Below are 18,013 nucleotides of genomic sequence, written 5' to 3'. Positions count from 1 at the left end.
TCTACTTCTTCTTTGAGATCTGGTCTTGCTCTGTTGCCCAGGCTGGAGTGCAGTAGTGCAGTCAGGGCTCACTGCAGCTTTGACCTCCTGGGCTCAAGTGATCCTCCCACCTGGACCTTTCAAAGGTTCGGGATTACTGGCATGATCCACAGCACCCAGCCATAATCCACTTTTGACAGATTGATTAAATCCTTTCAGTGGAAGGGTGGTTTGGTTTGCAGTGACACACAGCAATCCCCACGTTTCTTCTGGGGCTCTGTCAAGGCTGTGAATGTATTTCTCTTGCTTAGCAATGGCAATAGGGGTATTCTTGTCATTTTAGGTGATGGATTAAAATCAAGAAGGCATAGGGGCTTGGTTCCTTCAGAAAGGAGTAGCTTGGCAGAGGAAGAGAATTAACCAGACCCAAACAGCTCTACACGAGGAAGACACTCAAGGTGCAAGGTGACTGTGTATCAGGACTATAGAGATAACTGAGGGACATTTTTTTTTGTGTGTGAGGAGACAAGTGTGTAAAAACTCAGGAGAAGCCAAAGAATCAGGCTTCAAAAAGAGTGGGTATAGCAATAGCACACACCTTCTAGAGGAGCTGGCACTTTAGAAGGCCTTATCCCTTTACAGTGAGCAGCAAGCAGCCTGAAGGAGTATGAAGGAATTCAGTTGGGGACCTTTGCTAGTGCCTTGCCACTAACTTGACTCAGCTGTTCTCTGAGTGTCTGCTCAATTATTTGTTCATTATAGACTATCTCATCTCTTCCCACTCTGTTTATCTTTTTCCTGTCTCAGACTATGTCTGGAAAGTAGGGTTTTGCTACCTTTATTTCCTAGATGAGGGAAAAATGTTCAAAGAAATTAGATATGATTCCCCCAAGGCCACCTAAGTAGCAGGTGGTAGGACTGAGATTCAAACAAATTCCATCTGATTCCTAAAGGAGTGTTCTTTCCTTCATAGCCTACCATCTATAAGCAGAGTGGGTGTTCAAAAAAAATTTTTTTTTTTGAGATGGAGTTTCGCTCTCATTACCCAGGCTGGAGTGCAATGGTGCGATCTCGGCTCACTGCAACCTCCGCCTCCTGGGTTCAGGCAATTCTCCTGCCTCAGCCTCCTGAGTAGCTGGGATTACAGGCACGCGCCACCATACCTAGCTAATTTTTTGTATTTTTAATAGAGATGGGGTTTCACCATGTTGACCAGGATGGTCTCGATCTCTTGAACTCGTGATCCACCCGCCTCAGCCTCCCAAAGTGCTGGGATTACAGGCTTGAGCCACCGCGCCCAGCTGTGTTCAAAATATTGAACATTTAACCTTGTTTGTTGTTAAGATTCACTAGTAATAGACTGAACTATACAAGATCAATAGTGTGGTCAGTACTATGAAAGAGAAACTGCACCAGTCCAGTTAAACAATCAAGGAGGACTTTAGCCAAGACGTGCAAGGAGAGACAGTATCACAATATTGAGATATTTGAGACAACTCTGGTTGGTTCGCAGATTTGGCAGATAGAACGAACTCTGCCAGAACAAAAGGTGAAAGGATTTTTAAACAGTAGGATGAGTGTGTTAGGCTGTTCTTACATTACTATGAAGAAACACCTGAGACTGAGTAATTTATTAAAAATAGATGTAGAATTGGCTTACAGCTCTCAGGCTGTACCGGAAGCATGGGACCAGCATCTGTCTGGTTTCTGAGGAAGGTTCAGGGAGCTTTTACTTATGGCAGAAGGTGCAGCAGGAGCAGAACTATCACATGGCAAGAACAGAAGCAAAAGTGGGGGAGGTGTCACACAGTTTTAAGCAACCAGATTTCACATGAACCCAGGACAAAACCTCACTCATTACCAAGAGAATGGTGCTAGGCCATTCATGAGGGATCTGCCCCGTGATCCAAACACCTCCCACTAGGCCCGCCTCCAACACTGGAGGTCACATTTCAACGTAAGATTTGGAGGGCCATCCAAATCATGTCAGTGAGGTAATGGAAACGTTCCAGAGGATGTTAGGAGGGCGGTAGTCAATATGATTGGGCTACCTGTTTTTGCTAATTGTCACTTATGAAACTCAGGCTCCTACCCTTTCACAGATACTAGGAGATAGGGACACTATCTTGTTTAATGATGGCATTTCAAATAGATGACTCCAGGTTTTTCAGAAAGTAATTTCTGGATTGTAAAAGATTTACATCTCAAAGAGACAGTGAAAGGAGTTATAACTGCAAATTTTCTAAAGCACATGCTCTAAGAAAAGGGAGGTCAAAGGCCCATGGTGAGAAAGAAACCTGTCTGAAGTCTGATCCAGCTGCGGGGCATGTTCATGCATCTTGGTCAATGCCCATTGTTAAATATTTTAAGTACCAGACTGTGAGCCACTTAAGGGCAATATTTGAAATACAATTCCTTTTTTGTATCATTATAGTATGTAGTCCTGTATATATATTTTAGATGATCATCATATATATTGAATAAAAGAATACAGGCATACCTTGGACATATTGCAGAGTTGGGTCCAGATCACCACAATAAAGTGAGTAGCACATTACAGTAAGTCACAATTTTTTTGTTTCCCAGTGTATATAAAAGTTATGTTTACGTGGTACTATAGTCCACTAAGTGTGCAATAGCATTCTTTCTTTTTTTTTTTTTTGAGATGGAGTTTCGCCCTTGTTACCCAGGCTGGAGTGCAATGGCGCGATCTCGGCTCACTGCAACCTCTGCCTCCTGGGCTCAGGCAATTCTCCTGCCTCAGCCTCCTGAGTAGCTGGGATTACAGGCACGTGCCACCATGCCCAGCTAATTTTTTGCACTTTTAGTAGAGACGGGGTTTCACCATGTTGACCAGGATGGTCTCGATCTCTCGACCTCGTGATCCACCTGCCTCGGCCTCCCAAAGTGCTGGGATTACAAGCATTATTTCTAAACAAAACCCCAATGTATGTAGTTTAATTAAAAGTTTTTATTGCTAAAATATGCTAACAATCATCTGAGCCTTTAGCAAGTCATAATCAATTTGCTGTTGAAGGGTTTTGCCTCCCTATCGATGGCTGCTGACTCATCAGGGTGGTGGTTGCTGAAGGGTGGGATGATGTGGCAGCTTCTTAAATAAGACACAATGACATTCGCTGCATCAGTTGACTCTTTCTTGATAGATTTCTCTGTAGTAAGCCATGCCGTTTCGTAGCGTTTTATCTACAGTAGAACTTCTTTGAAACTGGAGTCAGTCCTCTCCAACCCTGCCACCATTTTATCCACCAAGTTTATATATTATTCTTATTACTTGAGACAGGGTCTCACTCTATCACCCAGGCTGGAGTGCGGTGTGCAATCCCAGCTCACTGCAACCTCCATCTCTTGGCTCAAGCAATCCTCCCACCTCAGCCTCCCAAGTACCTGGGACCACAGGCATGTGCCAGCACACTGGGCTAATTTTTAAATTTTTTGTAGAGATGAGGCTTTGCCATGTTGTCCAGGTTGGTCTTGAACTTCTGGGCTCAAGTAATCTGCCTGCCTTAGCCTCCCAAACTGTTGGGATTATAGGAGTGAGCCACCGCATATTATGTTAATATTTAAATCATTTGTTGTCATTTCAGCAGTATTCACAGCAGCTTTACAGGGGTAGATTCCATTTCAAGAAACCACTTCCTTTGCTCATCCATAACAAGTAATTCTTCATGTGTTCATCCGTTCAAGTTTTTCATGAAATTACAGCAAATCATTCACATAATGTATGCATCTTAATTAAAAAATATTTTATTCCTAAAATTTTCTAACAGCCATCTGAACCTTCAGCAGGTCATAATTAATTTGCTGGTGGAGGGTCTTGCATCATAATTGATGGCTGTCAACTGATCAGGGTGGTGGTTGCTGAAGGGTGGTGTGACTTCAGGCTCCACTTCTAAGTCTGATTCTCTTGCTATTTCTACCACATAAGCAGTGACTTCCTACACTGAAGTCTTGAACTCCTCAAAATCATCGCTGAGGATTAGAATCAACTTCTCCCAAGCACATGTTACTGTTGATATTTTGACCTCCTTCCATGAATCACACATGTTCTTAATGGTGAATCCTTTCCAGAAAGTTTTCCATTTTACTTTGCCCATATCCACCAGAAGAATCACAGTCTTTGACAGCAGTAGCCTTACTTAATGTATTTCTCAAATAATAATACTTGAAAGTCAGAGTTACTCCTTATTCCATTGACTGCAGAATGGGTGTTAGCAGACATGAAACAACGTTATTCTCCTTATATATCTCCATCAGAGCTTTTGGGTGACCAGGTGCTTTGTCAGGGAGCAGTAATATTTTGAAAGAATTCTTTTTTTTTTTCTGAGCAGTAGGTCTCAAACTGTGGGCTTATTTAGTAAACCATGCTTTAATCAGGCACGCTGTCATCCAAGCCTTGTTTTCCACTAATAGAGCACAGAGAGAATAGATTTAGCATAATTCTTAAGGGCCCTTTTAAAAACTTTTAGAATAGTACATAAGTACTGGGATGAGCTCTGGCTTCATCACCAGCTGTGTTAACCCCTAACAAGACAGTCGGCCTGTCATTCTGAAGCTTTGAAAGCAGACATTGACTTCTTCCTAGCTGTGAAAGTCCTAGGTGACATCTTCTTCCAATAGACTATTTTTGTCTACATTGAACATCTGTTGTTTAATGTAGACACATTCATCAATGCTCTTAGCTGGATCTTCTAACTTGCTGCAGCTTCACATTAGCACCTTGTACTTTTAAGTTATTGATATGGCTTATTTCCTTAAGTCTTATGAACCCACCTCTGTTAGCTTCTAACTTTTCTTCTTAAGCTGTCTTATCTGTCTCAGCCTTCAAAGAATTGAAGCAAGCTAGGGCCTTGTTTTGGATTAGGCTTTGGCTTAGGAGAATGTTGTGGCTGGTTTAATTTATCCAGACAACTAATACTTTCTCCGTATTAGCAAAAAGGCTGTTTTGCCTTCTTATCATTCATGTGTCCCCTGGAGCAGCACTTTATATGTTCTTCAAGAACTTTTCTTTGGAATTCATGATTTGGCTGTTTGCTACAAGAGGGCTAGTTTTTGGCCTATCTCATCATTAGACATGCCATCTTTACTACTTTACTTAATCATTTCTATTTTTTTTATTTAAAGTGAGAGTCTTGTGAATCTTTCACTTCAACACTTAGAGGCAATTGTAGGTTATTAGTTGTCCAAATTTCAGTGTCATTATGTCTCAAGAACAGGGAGGCCTGAGGAGAAAGAGCGAGGAAGAAAAAGCTGTCAGTGGAACAGTTAGAACATGTACAGCATTTATTCATTCGGTTCACTGTATCACATGGGCATCGTTCATGGTGCCCCATAATGATTACAATACTAACATCGAAGATCACTGATCACGGATCACAATAACAGATATAATAATAATGAAGAAGTTTGAAATATCATGAGAATTACCAAAACGTGACACAGAGACACAAAGTGATCACATTGGGAAAATGGTGATAGACTTGCCTGACATCGTGTTGCCAGAACCTTCAATTTGTAAAATGCACAAATATCTGCAAAGTAGCAATAAAGTGAAATACAGTAACACAAAATATGCCTGTAAATAAAGAATGCATTTTAGTTTTAACGTAAGTCTATTGGATGCCAACAATAATTGAAAATATGTATATGTATATGGATCCCTGTTTGTAATGATGCCATTTTTTGTTTAGATGCCCTGTGAATCACAGCCATATTTCCTAATCTGGTTCCTCACGGAAAACCGTGTGCTTCAAGTGCTTCCCTGTGAGGGAGAAGATGTTGTTCCAGGATCTGATAGAGTTTCACTTTTTCTTATTAGCATTTGAAAAGCTTGGAGAAGTCCTGGAGTAAGGAATCAAGTTTATTTAACTTTGTAAAGCCTGCGAATAACGTGTGTGTGCGCGCGCGCATGCGCTAATAGTAACTCTTTCTCACTTTTTCCCATGTAAAAGAAAATCCACTGACTTTGGCTCAAGTGTTCAAAATAACACCGTTTGGGAAGTACAGAACTCAGTAAAACCCTTCCCTCTATGGTGAAATTGTGACTTAACTTTTACCGAGCACTGACTTGGCATTTTGCTGAGCACTCTGAGTTGTTATGTGCCGTGATTAATAGCATTAATATTTGCCTTTCTTTATTGGCGGAGTCGAGGCCTGCAGTGCGTGAGTAAGTGACTTAGATTACACAGCATTACGCATCAGACCTGGGATTCAAATTCCCATCTTTCTTATAAGCTTCAGTGTTCAAGCATTCTGCATTGGTATTAAAAAATATGGTCTGGTCGGGCACGGTGGCTCACACCTGTAATCCTAGCGCTTCGGAGGCCGAGGTGGGTGGATTACCTGAGGTCAGTATTCAAGAAATCAAGACCAACCTGGTCAACATGGTAAAACACCATCTCTTAAAAAAATTACAAAAATTATCTGGACATGATGGTGGGTGCCTCTAATCCCTTGGAAGGCTGAGGTGGGAGAATTACTCGAACCCAAGAGGCGGAGTTTGCAGCGAGCTGAGATCCTGCTACTGCACTCCAGCCTGGGCAACAGAGTGAGACTCTGTCTCAAAAAAAAAAAAAAAAAAAAAAAAAAAAACAAAGAAAGAAAAAGAAAAAGAAAAAAGAAGAGAAGTCTCTAAGCAGCATTAGCATCACCTAGGAAACTTCAGAAAATTTTTATGCCAAACCCAGTTAGAATCAGAAACTCTGAAGTACAGATTCAAAGGAGGTAATCTGTGTTTTGCCAAGCCTTCCAGGTAGAGTTGCCAGTTAAAATAGTAGATGCTCAGTTGAATTTGAATGACAGATAAACAATAAATGTGACATACTTACATTTAAAAAGTGATTCATTGCTTGACTGACACTCAAATTTGAGTGAGTGCCCCATATTTTTGGTGACTAACTCTGGTAACCTTACCTCCACGTGGTGAGTCTCATGTGCACCAAGGTTGAGGACCATGGCACCCCAGGACAATGACTTATTTTGAACTGCGTTTACTCCTTTGTTCAATTGGTTGAACCAGGGAAAGTCGTTGTTGTTATGTTTTGTTTTAATAAGTAGTTTTTTATTAGTACCATAATTATCTCAAGAGCAGATAGTAATAAACAAACATCAGAACACATTTCCTAAAAGAAACAGGTTTCAAAATGCCTAATAGAGCATTGCATTAGGGCCACACGGATGGCATTTGTGACTGTGGAGCACTGGGGAGAACACAAATTTGGGGGCAGGGTGATAAAGTGAGGCATACTCCAACAAAGGTTCTGCTTTTTTCCCATAAAACAGACCTTCTAAACAACAACAACAACAACAGACAAACAACCCACCATCTATCGTGTATTTATTCTGAAGGGAAAAAAAAACAGCAACAAAATTTCGGAAACAGTTCTGACCACAAAATGGCCAGGTCCAGGGTGATCAATGAAAACCCAGTTAAACTTCACTCCACCTTACAACCATTCAATTTTTCAGCCTCTGGAAATAAGTTGCAGAAAACGCCCAGAGCAGGAGAAACTTTATACATTTCTATCTTACTTATTTCCTCTTGAATCTTCTTATAAAGAATAAACATGTCTCTGCTTCGAGAAAATTGTTTCCCAGAATGTGGGGAACCTTATACCAAGATAATAAGAGTTTATTATATAAGGATAAGATAATAAGCTCCAGGATCTAAATTAGAGATTCCGTACTAATTTTCTGTGGCTAATTGACTACATGTCTTTGAAAGAGGTACTGCAGGATTCAAAACTTTCTTTCCGGCATACTAACTTAAGGGTAATTTAAGAACAAAACAAAGAAAAAAGGCACCCCCACATACGACTCTGTTATCTTAGGAAGACTAATTTTTCCTGCAGAATGAAAGATATGTTTAACTGAATTCAGCCAAAAGCATATTTGCCGAATTGGCTTGCCTGAGCTAAGTGTCATAGTAACAACTGTTACCTGGTATTTAACCGTAAAAACTCTAGAAATTTGGAAAAGGAACTTTAATATAGAGACCAATACTACTAAAGAAATAGAGCTAGGCCAGAGTTAGTGCTACTTAGTATCTTTCTTGCTGTTTTGTGAAGAAAAATTAACGAATAGATATCTTCTGGTATGTATTATTATTACTCTTGAATTCGAGTGGTGGCAGTTTAGCAGAAAATGTAAGGTGGAGGAATAGGATATTGTGAATTAACTCTTAATTAGCTAGATTATTTGAACTGAAACCATATTTTGTTTAAGTCATAGCATACGTAGTATTAGATTAACACATATCTTTATTTAAACTTATAGAAAGCCTAAAAATTATTCATAACTATAGAGTTTATTTTAACACTGATTATTTCTGAGAAAGCATAACTTTAAATTGATACTGAAAAGGACTGTTAAAAAGGACTCAGTGCATTGCGTTGTTTCAGCTTTGGGAACAATATTATCATTAGTAAAATCATAGTCGCTGATATTAAATGGATACAAGTTCAGTGAACTAATTAAAGATTCAGGCAGAAAATCTTTACTGTGGTATTAAGTCAATCCATAGTTTCAGAATTCATTATGCTAAGCGTTCTAGTAATTAAAGAGCACTTAAATGAAACACAAGAAGATAAATTAAAACTGAATTTCAAAAGCTGAAGCTAGTAATGGCATCCTGATAGAGATATACATAAAATACATTCCACCAAAGATTGTGCCATTTAGTGGCCATGTAGTTGAATACAGAAATTACTGGTGCCACCTATTGGTCAAAGAGAATTCCAACAGCTGTTTAATACAGGTACTAATCAGAGATTTCATTAAAAACTAATGAGTTTCATAAAGTGAATATATCAGTGTTATTTCCTGGTGTTGAAATTATACTTAAGTTTTAATACATACATTTTAAGTGATAGATAAAATGACTATGAAAGTATTTGCTAACTTTAAAAACCAGGGATAATAATTCATAAAAATGATTTTTGTACATATAGTTTTAAAACACAACTCAGTATTTTTGTTTAAATTATCATGCAATAAACCTAGATACTGTAAACCAGCGTGGTTCTCATTAAAATGTTCAAAAAAACATTCCAGTCAATGACCCCACCTCAAACTAATTAAATCAGAATCCTTTGAGGATTGCAGTGGGGAGAGTTTGTGAGTGGGCAGTCATCAGTGTATCTTTTTGGAAATACTTGAGATAATTTTAACAAAGAGTCAAGGTTGTTAATCACGTTTTTGAAAACAACAACAATATAAAAATCTGGTTTCTCATCAATAAAAATGATGGAGGGGTGGGCTGACAACCTTTACAATCTCTTTTGCCTCTATTATCTAACAGTTTTCACACACACACAAAATCACTCATGCCATAGCAGGCATCCTGCAGACATTTTTTTCCCCTTATAATCTCTAGCATAGGAAAATAAATCACCCACATTAAAAAAAATTATCTAAGTCAAGAAAAAAAATATAAAATTGTTTTTATAAGGTTATGTTAACTAACCTGGCTTTCTGAAAGCTATGTTGAAAGCCTTTATAAAGCCTTTATAAAGGCAGAACACAAAGCAAGCTTATTCCAATTATTTTGTATGTGTCAGAGGTGCCAGATTTACAGCCACAGAGGCTTAAGTCCATTACCCACTAAACGATGTACTAATGGAGTTCTATGGTGCCTTATTCACCAAATGCTAGTCATAAACTGCTCATATAAAACATGGTCCCTAGACTGCAGAAGCTGACAGTCCACGAGGGAAGACGAACTTGACATATATGCGATGGTGCAGAATGCTGTATGATTGTGTTTTCAAATGTAGAACCATCAATGTGTGCTGTCTGGAGCTCAGAGGAGATTGAAATCCATGAAGCCTAGCTTAATCAAGGGAACCTTGGAAGAGAGTTAAAAGCTACGAGCACAGTACTGTTAGGTGAGGCTGTAGAGCATTTTAGAGAGAAAGTCCAGAGACTGGAATCAAAGAGAGCCGTAAGTTGGGTGTTGGGATCTGTGAAGACACGGAAGAAACAGTAAAGGAAATAGGGGTGTCATTAGAAAAGGATGAAGAAAAAAATGCCAAGATAGTGTAATGTTGTTGAAACAAACCAAGGAAGAACAGTTTCAAAACAGGGAATTGGTGATGTCAAATGTAGCTAAAATAAAAGTGAAAGTGGTAGGAAGAACAAAGAGAATGAAATAAGGAAAAGTCACAGGGTAGAATATTATAGAATAATACAGACTCATGCTGTAAGGGGTTGTGATGGTATTTATTCTTATCCTAGTTTAAAAAACAACAATAATAACAACAACTAAGCCTCAGAGATACATGATTCTCCCCGGACCACACAGCTAGCTAATTAGTGGCAGAGATCCTGGCATGTGTTACTGATGAGTATCAAATAAAGATGTGTATATATGTTACATGTGTGATACTTGGAGTCATTCTGCTGAAAATTTCCTCTACAGGGTTCTGTCTTATTCATCTTTGTATCCCCTATCATACCTGAAAAGGAAGTGGATAATCAATAAGTACTGAAATGTTACATGATTGAGAAAAGTCATAATCATAACTGATGATCACAGATTGCTGCAATCTTAACCAATAGTATCATTCTCTGGAATGACTTCTCTCAGTTAGGAAACTGCTCATCTAAACAAGGTAAATATGTAATCACCCAACAGTTTTGTCTGACCCACTACACAGACAAAACCAGTTCACTGAGACTCTGCCATTGGAGAAAAGGAGTTTCACTCAAGGCTGACTATGGCACACAGAAGACAGAGTTATTATTCAAATCAGTTTCCCCAAAGGCTCAGAGGTTAGGATTTTTATGGACAATTTAATGCGTAAGGGGCTACAGAATGTGTGCTGCTGACTGGTTGAAGATGAAATCTTCAGGGTGTGGAGAACGGTTTTCATATGCTGACTCCTTCTCTGGGTGGGGCCACAGGACTGGTTGAGTCATGCATCATGGGCCCACGAGGGGTCTATTGGTTGCTAGAAGGTCAAAATAATCTCTAAAAAAGCCTTGGGTTTTACAATAGTGATGATATTTATAGGAGCAACTGGGGAGCTCCCAAAACTTGTGACTTTGGGCCACGTGGCTCCTGAGCAGTCAGGGATTGTAGAAACTATAGAAATTTATCAGCGTTCAGGCCCTTCCTATACTCTTCTTATTGTGGCCTTCCATTAGTCTTACAAAGCTGTTTTCAGCAAGTAGGGGGCTATATTTTAGGGAAGAGCTATTATCATTCTTGCTTTTAAGTTAACCTATAAACTAAATTTCTGCTACAGTTAGCTTGGTCTTTAGCCAGCAATAACCAAAAACAGCTTGGACATCAGAAGCAAGATGGGGTCAACTATGTCACGTTTCTCTTACTGTTATAATTTTGCCATGGCAGTTTCATAAACATTATAATCAATATACGTAGCACAAAAGGCATTTTTATGTCTAGGTGTTAAATATTATTAGTTTTGTACTTCACGCACATTGATTTTTATTTTGAAAAGGTAATAAACCTGACGTATATTTTTCATTTTATTATTTATTTTTATTTTTCCCAAACATTGAGCACCCGGTAAATAAACCAAGAGCCTTGGACCTGAGAAATTCTTAGCCTGGCAGAAGATACAGGCATTTCAGTCTTCTACCCTGAAATTCTAAGCAAACCATATTTCATCAAAATGACAGAAATAAGCAGCTATATGAGAATCTAATTTTATTATCTACCCATGATAACTCTTACTTATTGCTCTTTTATTTTAAAAAAGTTAGTTCCACTAGGGATTGAGTTGCTCCATTAAGTGCCTTTAAAATGTGGTTTGTTAAGTGATGGTTTCTATCCTGGTAGGACTTCAATTAAGCTATTCTCAAAAAGCAGAGAGAACTGCTAACAATGCCTCTCTTCAGTGTATTTACCTTCTGCTTTCTTGTATTGTAAATTCAGATCCCAGCTGGGGATTGGACTTCCAATAAAATCTTACTGAAATTTACTTTTCCTCCCCTCTCTCATCAACTCCACCATTTCCCTTGATTGCCGGAATGACATGGGGAAAAGCATTTTGAAAACAATGTGAAATGCGTTTAAGTGCTTTTTAAACAAGGCATTATTTCATGTGTAGTTGAAACTCTCTGGGCGCTAACAGAGCTAATAACGACCTTCTACTGTCATCATCTAACCTGTGTCCCATGTCACAGTGTTGAGGCAGAGGCCAGCACAGCGACCCCCTGTGAAATTAGTTCTAGGTTATTTCTTTCTGTTGTTGACAATTTAAATATTCTGCCAGATCTAACCTCAGGCACTTGCCATACAGAAATTCAGAGCCCCAAAAAGACTACAAATACTGAGCTGATCCACTGAGATTAAAGGGAGACGCTGACATGATCCAAAAGAAGCTAAAGTGTCTCTAGTATACTTCAGTCTGTGGTTTCTATTTAAAACTTCAAAAGTCCCAAGTTAAAAATCACTTGATGTCACATTCTCCGTGATGCTGGGACAATTGTTATGAGTAATATGGTTTTGAAGCCTAGCTTACTTTGAAACATGTTAAAGGTTAGCATTTCCAATGCTAGGAAAGCTGCATATTTACAAATAGCAGCTAAGAAAAAGCATGAAGATTCGTAATACATTGCCAATGCCTTTGGCCCATTACAATAAAAAGACATTAAATTGTATCAGTTCTCTTTATTAGATTATATTTATGATGGTCAGGGTGTAATTCTGAGTTGTTACTATTATTTTGCTTTGTTTTATTTTCATACATAACATTTCCATTGTCGAGGCTCAGATAACAATATCCCAAAGTATGGCGTTTTAACATGCTGAGTGTTTTGAACTACAGAAGAGTAAAAGGCCCTAGAAGCAGCTGCAGCATGGAGAACTTTAACCTTCTCCTGCTTCTACCTCCAAGCACAGGACAGAACTCGGTCTCTGAAGTTCTCTTATCTGAACCTTCTCCAGAAGGAGCACAATGACCTTCAATCCCCTCTCTGAAGTATCATTGAGCAGAGGAGATTAAATTCATACTCCAGGAAGGAATGCTGAAGAATGTCACCACACCTAGACTTTTTCAGAAGCTATTGTCTGTCCTCCAGTCCCATTAAATTTCCAAAGAAAATAATTTACAAGTTATTCTCTGCCTATTAAATTCTCCTAAAAATCATTTACTACCCCCTCAACATTGCCTTTATTTTCCCATCGACATTTCTCCTATGAAGAGGGTGCTATTTAGGCTTCAGCCATCTAGCCCCTCTTTGAGTCTCATATTTTACGTGATCCCCATGCTTACACACATTAATAAATTTCTATGTCTTTTCTCCTTTAATCTGTCAATTGTCAGTTTATTTCCGTAGACTCAAACCTTCATGAGGGGAGGGAAAATTCTCTGTCCCTACACCGGATATAGCCAATTTTGATTTCTGTATAGGTGAAAGAGTGTGGCAGGAACTCAGGTAACTAAACTGCACTGTAAACTATTGACAACATAGACAAGCACTATTATAAACTTTCATGGCTAACTGGATAGGGCAACCCCGAGCCAGCACGCTGGCACTGTCCTACCTCCCTTTCTAGCACTGGATAGTCAGCCTGCTTAGGTTTTGCTGTTTGTTACGGTGTTAAGTTCTGTACAAGGAACCCCATCAGTGGACAAGAGGCTGCGTTAGGGAGGCCCCTTTTCCTAAGACACATATGCTGAGAGAGCCAGTCTCCAAGTTGCCTGAAGGCTTTGTTACCAAGCCAGACTGGGCTGCCCTTACCCAGTGCAGTAAAGTCAGACACTGATGCATAGATCTGCAGCAGAAGAGGGTGTTATGCATGGTGCCAAGCAGGGAGACTGGGGGTGGCTTACACGTAAGGCCTGAGCTCCCCAGTGGCTTACAAGCAAAGGTTTTTTTCCTTTTCTTCTTTTTTTTAAAATACTGCTATCATTATTATCATTATTATTATTTTTTTATTATTATACTTTAAGTTCCGGGGTGCATGTGCAGAACGTGCAGGTTTGTTACATAGTTATGCACTTGCCACGGTGGTTTGCTGCATCCATCACCTCAGCATCTACATTAGCTATTTCTCCTAATGCTCTCCCTTCTGTAGCCCCCTACTTTCTGACAGGCCCTTGTGTGTGATGTTTGCTTCCTTGTGTCCATGTGTTTTCATTGTTTGACTCTCACTTATGAGTGGGAACATGCGGTGTTTGCCTTTCTGTTTTTGTGTTAGTTACATGGAAGGGTTCTTAAAGGCAGGGGTACATTTTGGGAAAGGGGATGTTGCAGGCAAAATCGTAAACCAATATATGTAGGTGATAGGTTGGTATGGCCCGTATCTGTGACTCTCTCCAGGGTCCTCAGGAAGAAATTGGAACAGAGAAAGGTGATCCGAGTTCAGTCCTCAGTTCCCCTGATCTGAAGTCTGTGTTGTTCCCCCTTATCTGAAGTCTATGTGATAGAACTCATTGTCCATCAGGAGTTTCTGAAAAATAACTGAAGAACATATGTCAACATGTTATCCTTTAGTGTTTTTAGGGAACCAAGGCATTGTGTGACTCTGGCTTGCTTGGGGAGACTATGGATACTCTCTTCTTGCTTTGTCGGGTTGCTCATTTTCTTTCTAAGGCTAGCTAGATGCCTGGAATTTCCCTTGAAGGGACTCAAGATTTTTCCTTTAATTCCATGCTTGGGGGATCTGTCAGGTCACAAAGAGGGGTCCCTGCTTCGTCTCAGCTTTCCATATGCTCTAGAAGCCCTGACCATAGTCACCTTGAACAAGTGTTTAAACAGTTTACCCAGTGTGGGGTAGTTTAATTTTACAAGGAGTTCTTAAAGACTATTAGGAAAAGTCTTTCAATGTCATGTGGATGGCTTCTCTAATGATGGATAGCAATGAATTAAGCCAGGGAAAAGACTTTTCTTCCCAGTCATTTCACATTATATCACCTGGGCAGCTGCCTATTTTAGTTTTTCAAAGCAGACCTTCCCCCTACTCCCCTTAGTGGGGAAATTAGCTGTGGAGAACAGAAAAGTGCTCTCATTTAACTGCTCAGTAATCAGATAATCTTCTGTGGGTAATCAGAGTTGGTTATAAAGTAATTTGGGAACAAATGACACTGTGATGGTTTGGGAAAATCAGGGTATCTTTAGCTCATGGTAAATTTAGCTCCTACAATGTGTGAGATGAGCAAAAAGTCACACCCGTTAGTATATGAAGACTTTCTGAACAAAGTGATCAGAGAGGAGGGGTGGGGGTGGGGTGGGTAGGTAGGCATATGCTGTTTGAGTCACTAAGCTCCACTGTGCACCACGTGGGGTCAGGATCCTGGCTCCTGCAATACCAGTGACCGGCAATGTTTATTCATGCCACTCCATCCTCCAGCTCTGAAGACACATCACTTTATTACTGCATGAAGTACTGAGGGAGGGAGTTAGAGATTTTAGTGTTAATAGGTAAATAAACCTGCAAAAAAAAAAAAAACAATTATTTTTTATTTTTCCCTTTGTTAAACTCTCTCTGTAATTATTGTTAATAAGTAAAATTGCCACAAAATATTTTCAGCTTACAAAATAGCACTACATAGAAAACACTGTTTAAAATCAAACTAGAATAAAATTAGTTAAGAAAAGCAGAAACATAGCTGTGAACAGATCTCAGGTTAGGATTTTAGGAAGCTTAGATGAATTAACTCCTCAGCATAAGATGATGTCCTTCTTGGTGCCTGCCTTCCCCCATCACCCAGTGCCAACTACTCACCTCCCAGGCAGCGCCCCACCATGAGAATTTCTTTAATTTTAAAAAATCTAACTCAAAACTTCCTGTAGCATGCAATATAACATTATTTAAAACACAACATTCAAGACTATAGTTTTGTATTCTCATAGTACATATGATCATATACATATTTATATAAGCACATACACCATCAATTGTAAAAAAGAAAATGTGTATAAGTATATATACATTCGGACATTCACACAAGCAAACACTAAAAAAAGGAAAGTACTATAAGAAAATTTAATATATCATATATTAATAATGATTTTGTTCAGGTAATTGTGGATGGGTTTTATATCACTTTTTGAATTTTTTTGTATATTCTATCATAAGTGTTTATTGGGAAGAGGCAGTGTAATATAGCAGCACAGAGCAGTGGTTCTGAAACTTTCATGTATATTACAATCACCTAGACACCTTGTTAAGACTGATTGTTTCACTCAGGGCCCACTCCAAGTCTCTGGTTCAAGAAGTTTGGAGTCTGAATGAGAATTTGCATTTTAAAAAGTTCTCAGATGCTGCTGCTGCTGCTGATCTTGAGCCAAACTTTAAGAACCAGTGGTTCAGAGCATGAGTTTTGTGTTTAGTTGTGGAACTTCAGATAGATAATTGCGATGATCTGGATTGTTATTATTTGTCTGCTCTAAACCGCGTATTGACGTTTGATCCCCAATGTTGGAGGCAGAGCCTAGTGGGAGGTGGTTGGGTCATGGGGGTAAATTCCTCATGAACTAATGTCCTCACAGGAGGGCCAGTGACTTTTCACGCTATTAATTCTTCTGAGAACTAATTGTTAAAAAGAGCCTGGCACCCCACCCTCTCTCTGTCTCTCTCACTTCCTCTCTTGCTATGTGACCTCTGCACACTCTGGCTCACCTTAATCTTCTGCCATGTGTGGAAGCAGCCTGAAGCCCTCACTAGATGCTCAACTAGGTTATAATGTCTGACTGTTTCCTGATGTTGGAATCATGAGTTAAATACACTTTTTGTCTTTATAAATCACCCACTCTCAGGAATTCCTTTATAGCACCAGAGAAATGACTGAAATAGTAATCTAATTCTCCTTTAGCTCTTAAATATTTTTTGTATAAATAAAAAGTGAACTACTTATCCCAGAGATATGTTGGGAGATTAATTAATACAGGGCTTATAAAACTTACATGTGTAATAAGCTTATGCTTATTAGGCAATATAATAAGTTATATGCCTGTTTAATAATCAAATAATACAAATAATAGTTTTTTAAAAATAAATGGGCACTAAAATAAAGTTTACCTGACTTTGTCCTAGTGGCCAGAATCTTCACAAAGTAAATCATTTCCTACCAGAAAAACCCAACAATTTGAGTTAATTGTTGAATGTAATAGTTCATCTATAACCAAAAGCATTTTGTCTCTCAAAAACCTGTGCTAGGAGATTCATAGAATACTGTATAGATCTGCACTGTCTAAAACAGCAGCCACAAGCCACAGATGGTAAATGAGCGTCTGGGATGTGGGTAGCGTGCACTGGGATGTTCTATAAAATGTGGGTATAAAATGCATGCTGGATTTTAAAGACTAAGGATGAACAAAGAATACAAGGGACATTCTCAACATTTTCTGTTTTTCTTCTTACTTTTAAAATTGTGGTGGCTTCTTGGAATTTTTAAATCACAAATATAGGACTCTCGTTTTATTTCTGCTATAGACCTTAAAGTAAAATAAGACTGGAGATTAAAAATAAGATTGGAGATCAGGGTCTCAGTACTAAAACCACTCTCACATGTGGTTTTGTTGTTGTTGCTTTTTTAGTATTTGTTTTCTAAACTAAATTAGTAAATCTCTAAACACAAAATATCAATATAATTTCCTACATCTCATATTTCTACTGTACCATTAATTTTTATTTGTTTTTCAGATATAGTAAGTCTTAGTATAGCCCCAGGGTATCGGTGAAAAAGAAAGCAGCATGTATTTTTCTTGGGCAGTCCATTCAAGAGTTCAATACATTTGTCCTTTTACACCTCAGAGACCTTATGTCACTGTTCCAAAGGTCAGGTATGTGTACTCCACCCAAGAGTCTTATGATTGCAGTGCAGAATAAATATATGGAAGTAATGACACATAAAAGCATTTTTCTTAAGGAGAATTTGCATTTGGTGGTAGGAGAGTTACTATGTTTGAATTTGAACAAGACTTTGTAAACACTTGTTAGCTTGAAGGCTCTGTATTTCAACAATGTATAGAGAGATTATTTTAGGTATTAGCTCTGGTCCTGGTGCCATTGGGAAACCAGGATGTGAATACAGACTCCATC

At 38.8% G+C, this 18,013-nt stretch overlaps 1 protein-coding gene across 11 annotated transcripts in view; it reads left to right on the top strand.

Moving 5' to 3' along the window:
* Positions 1-18,013, top strand: part of MAGI2 (membrane associated guanylate kinase, WW and PDZ domain containing 2) — a 1,426,516-nt gene that overhangs the window by 181,929 nt on the left and 1,226,574 nt on the right. The gene's annotated exons all lie outside the window — the stretch shown is intronic.

This window comes from Saimiri boliviensis, chromosome 10, assembly GCF_048565385.1.
Source record: "Saimiri boliviensis isolate mSaiBol1 chromosome 10, mSaiBol1.pri, whole genome shotgun sequence".
Classification (NCBI taxonomy): Eukaryota; Metazoa; Chordata; class Mammalia; order Primates; family Cebidae; genus Saimiri; species Saimiri boliviensis.
This window is presented reverse-complemented; position numbering and strand designations above follow the sequence as displayed.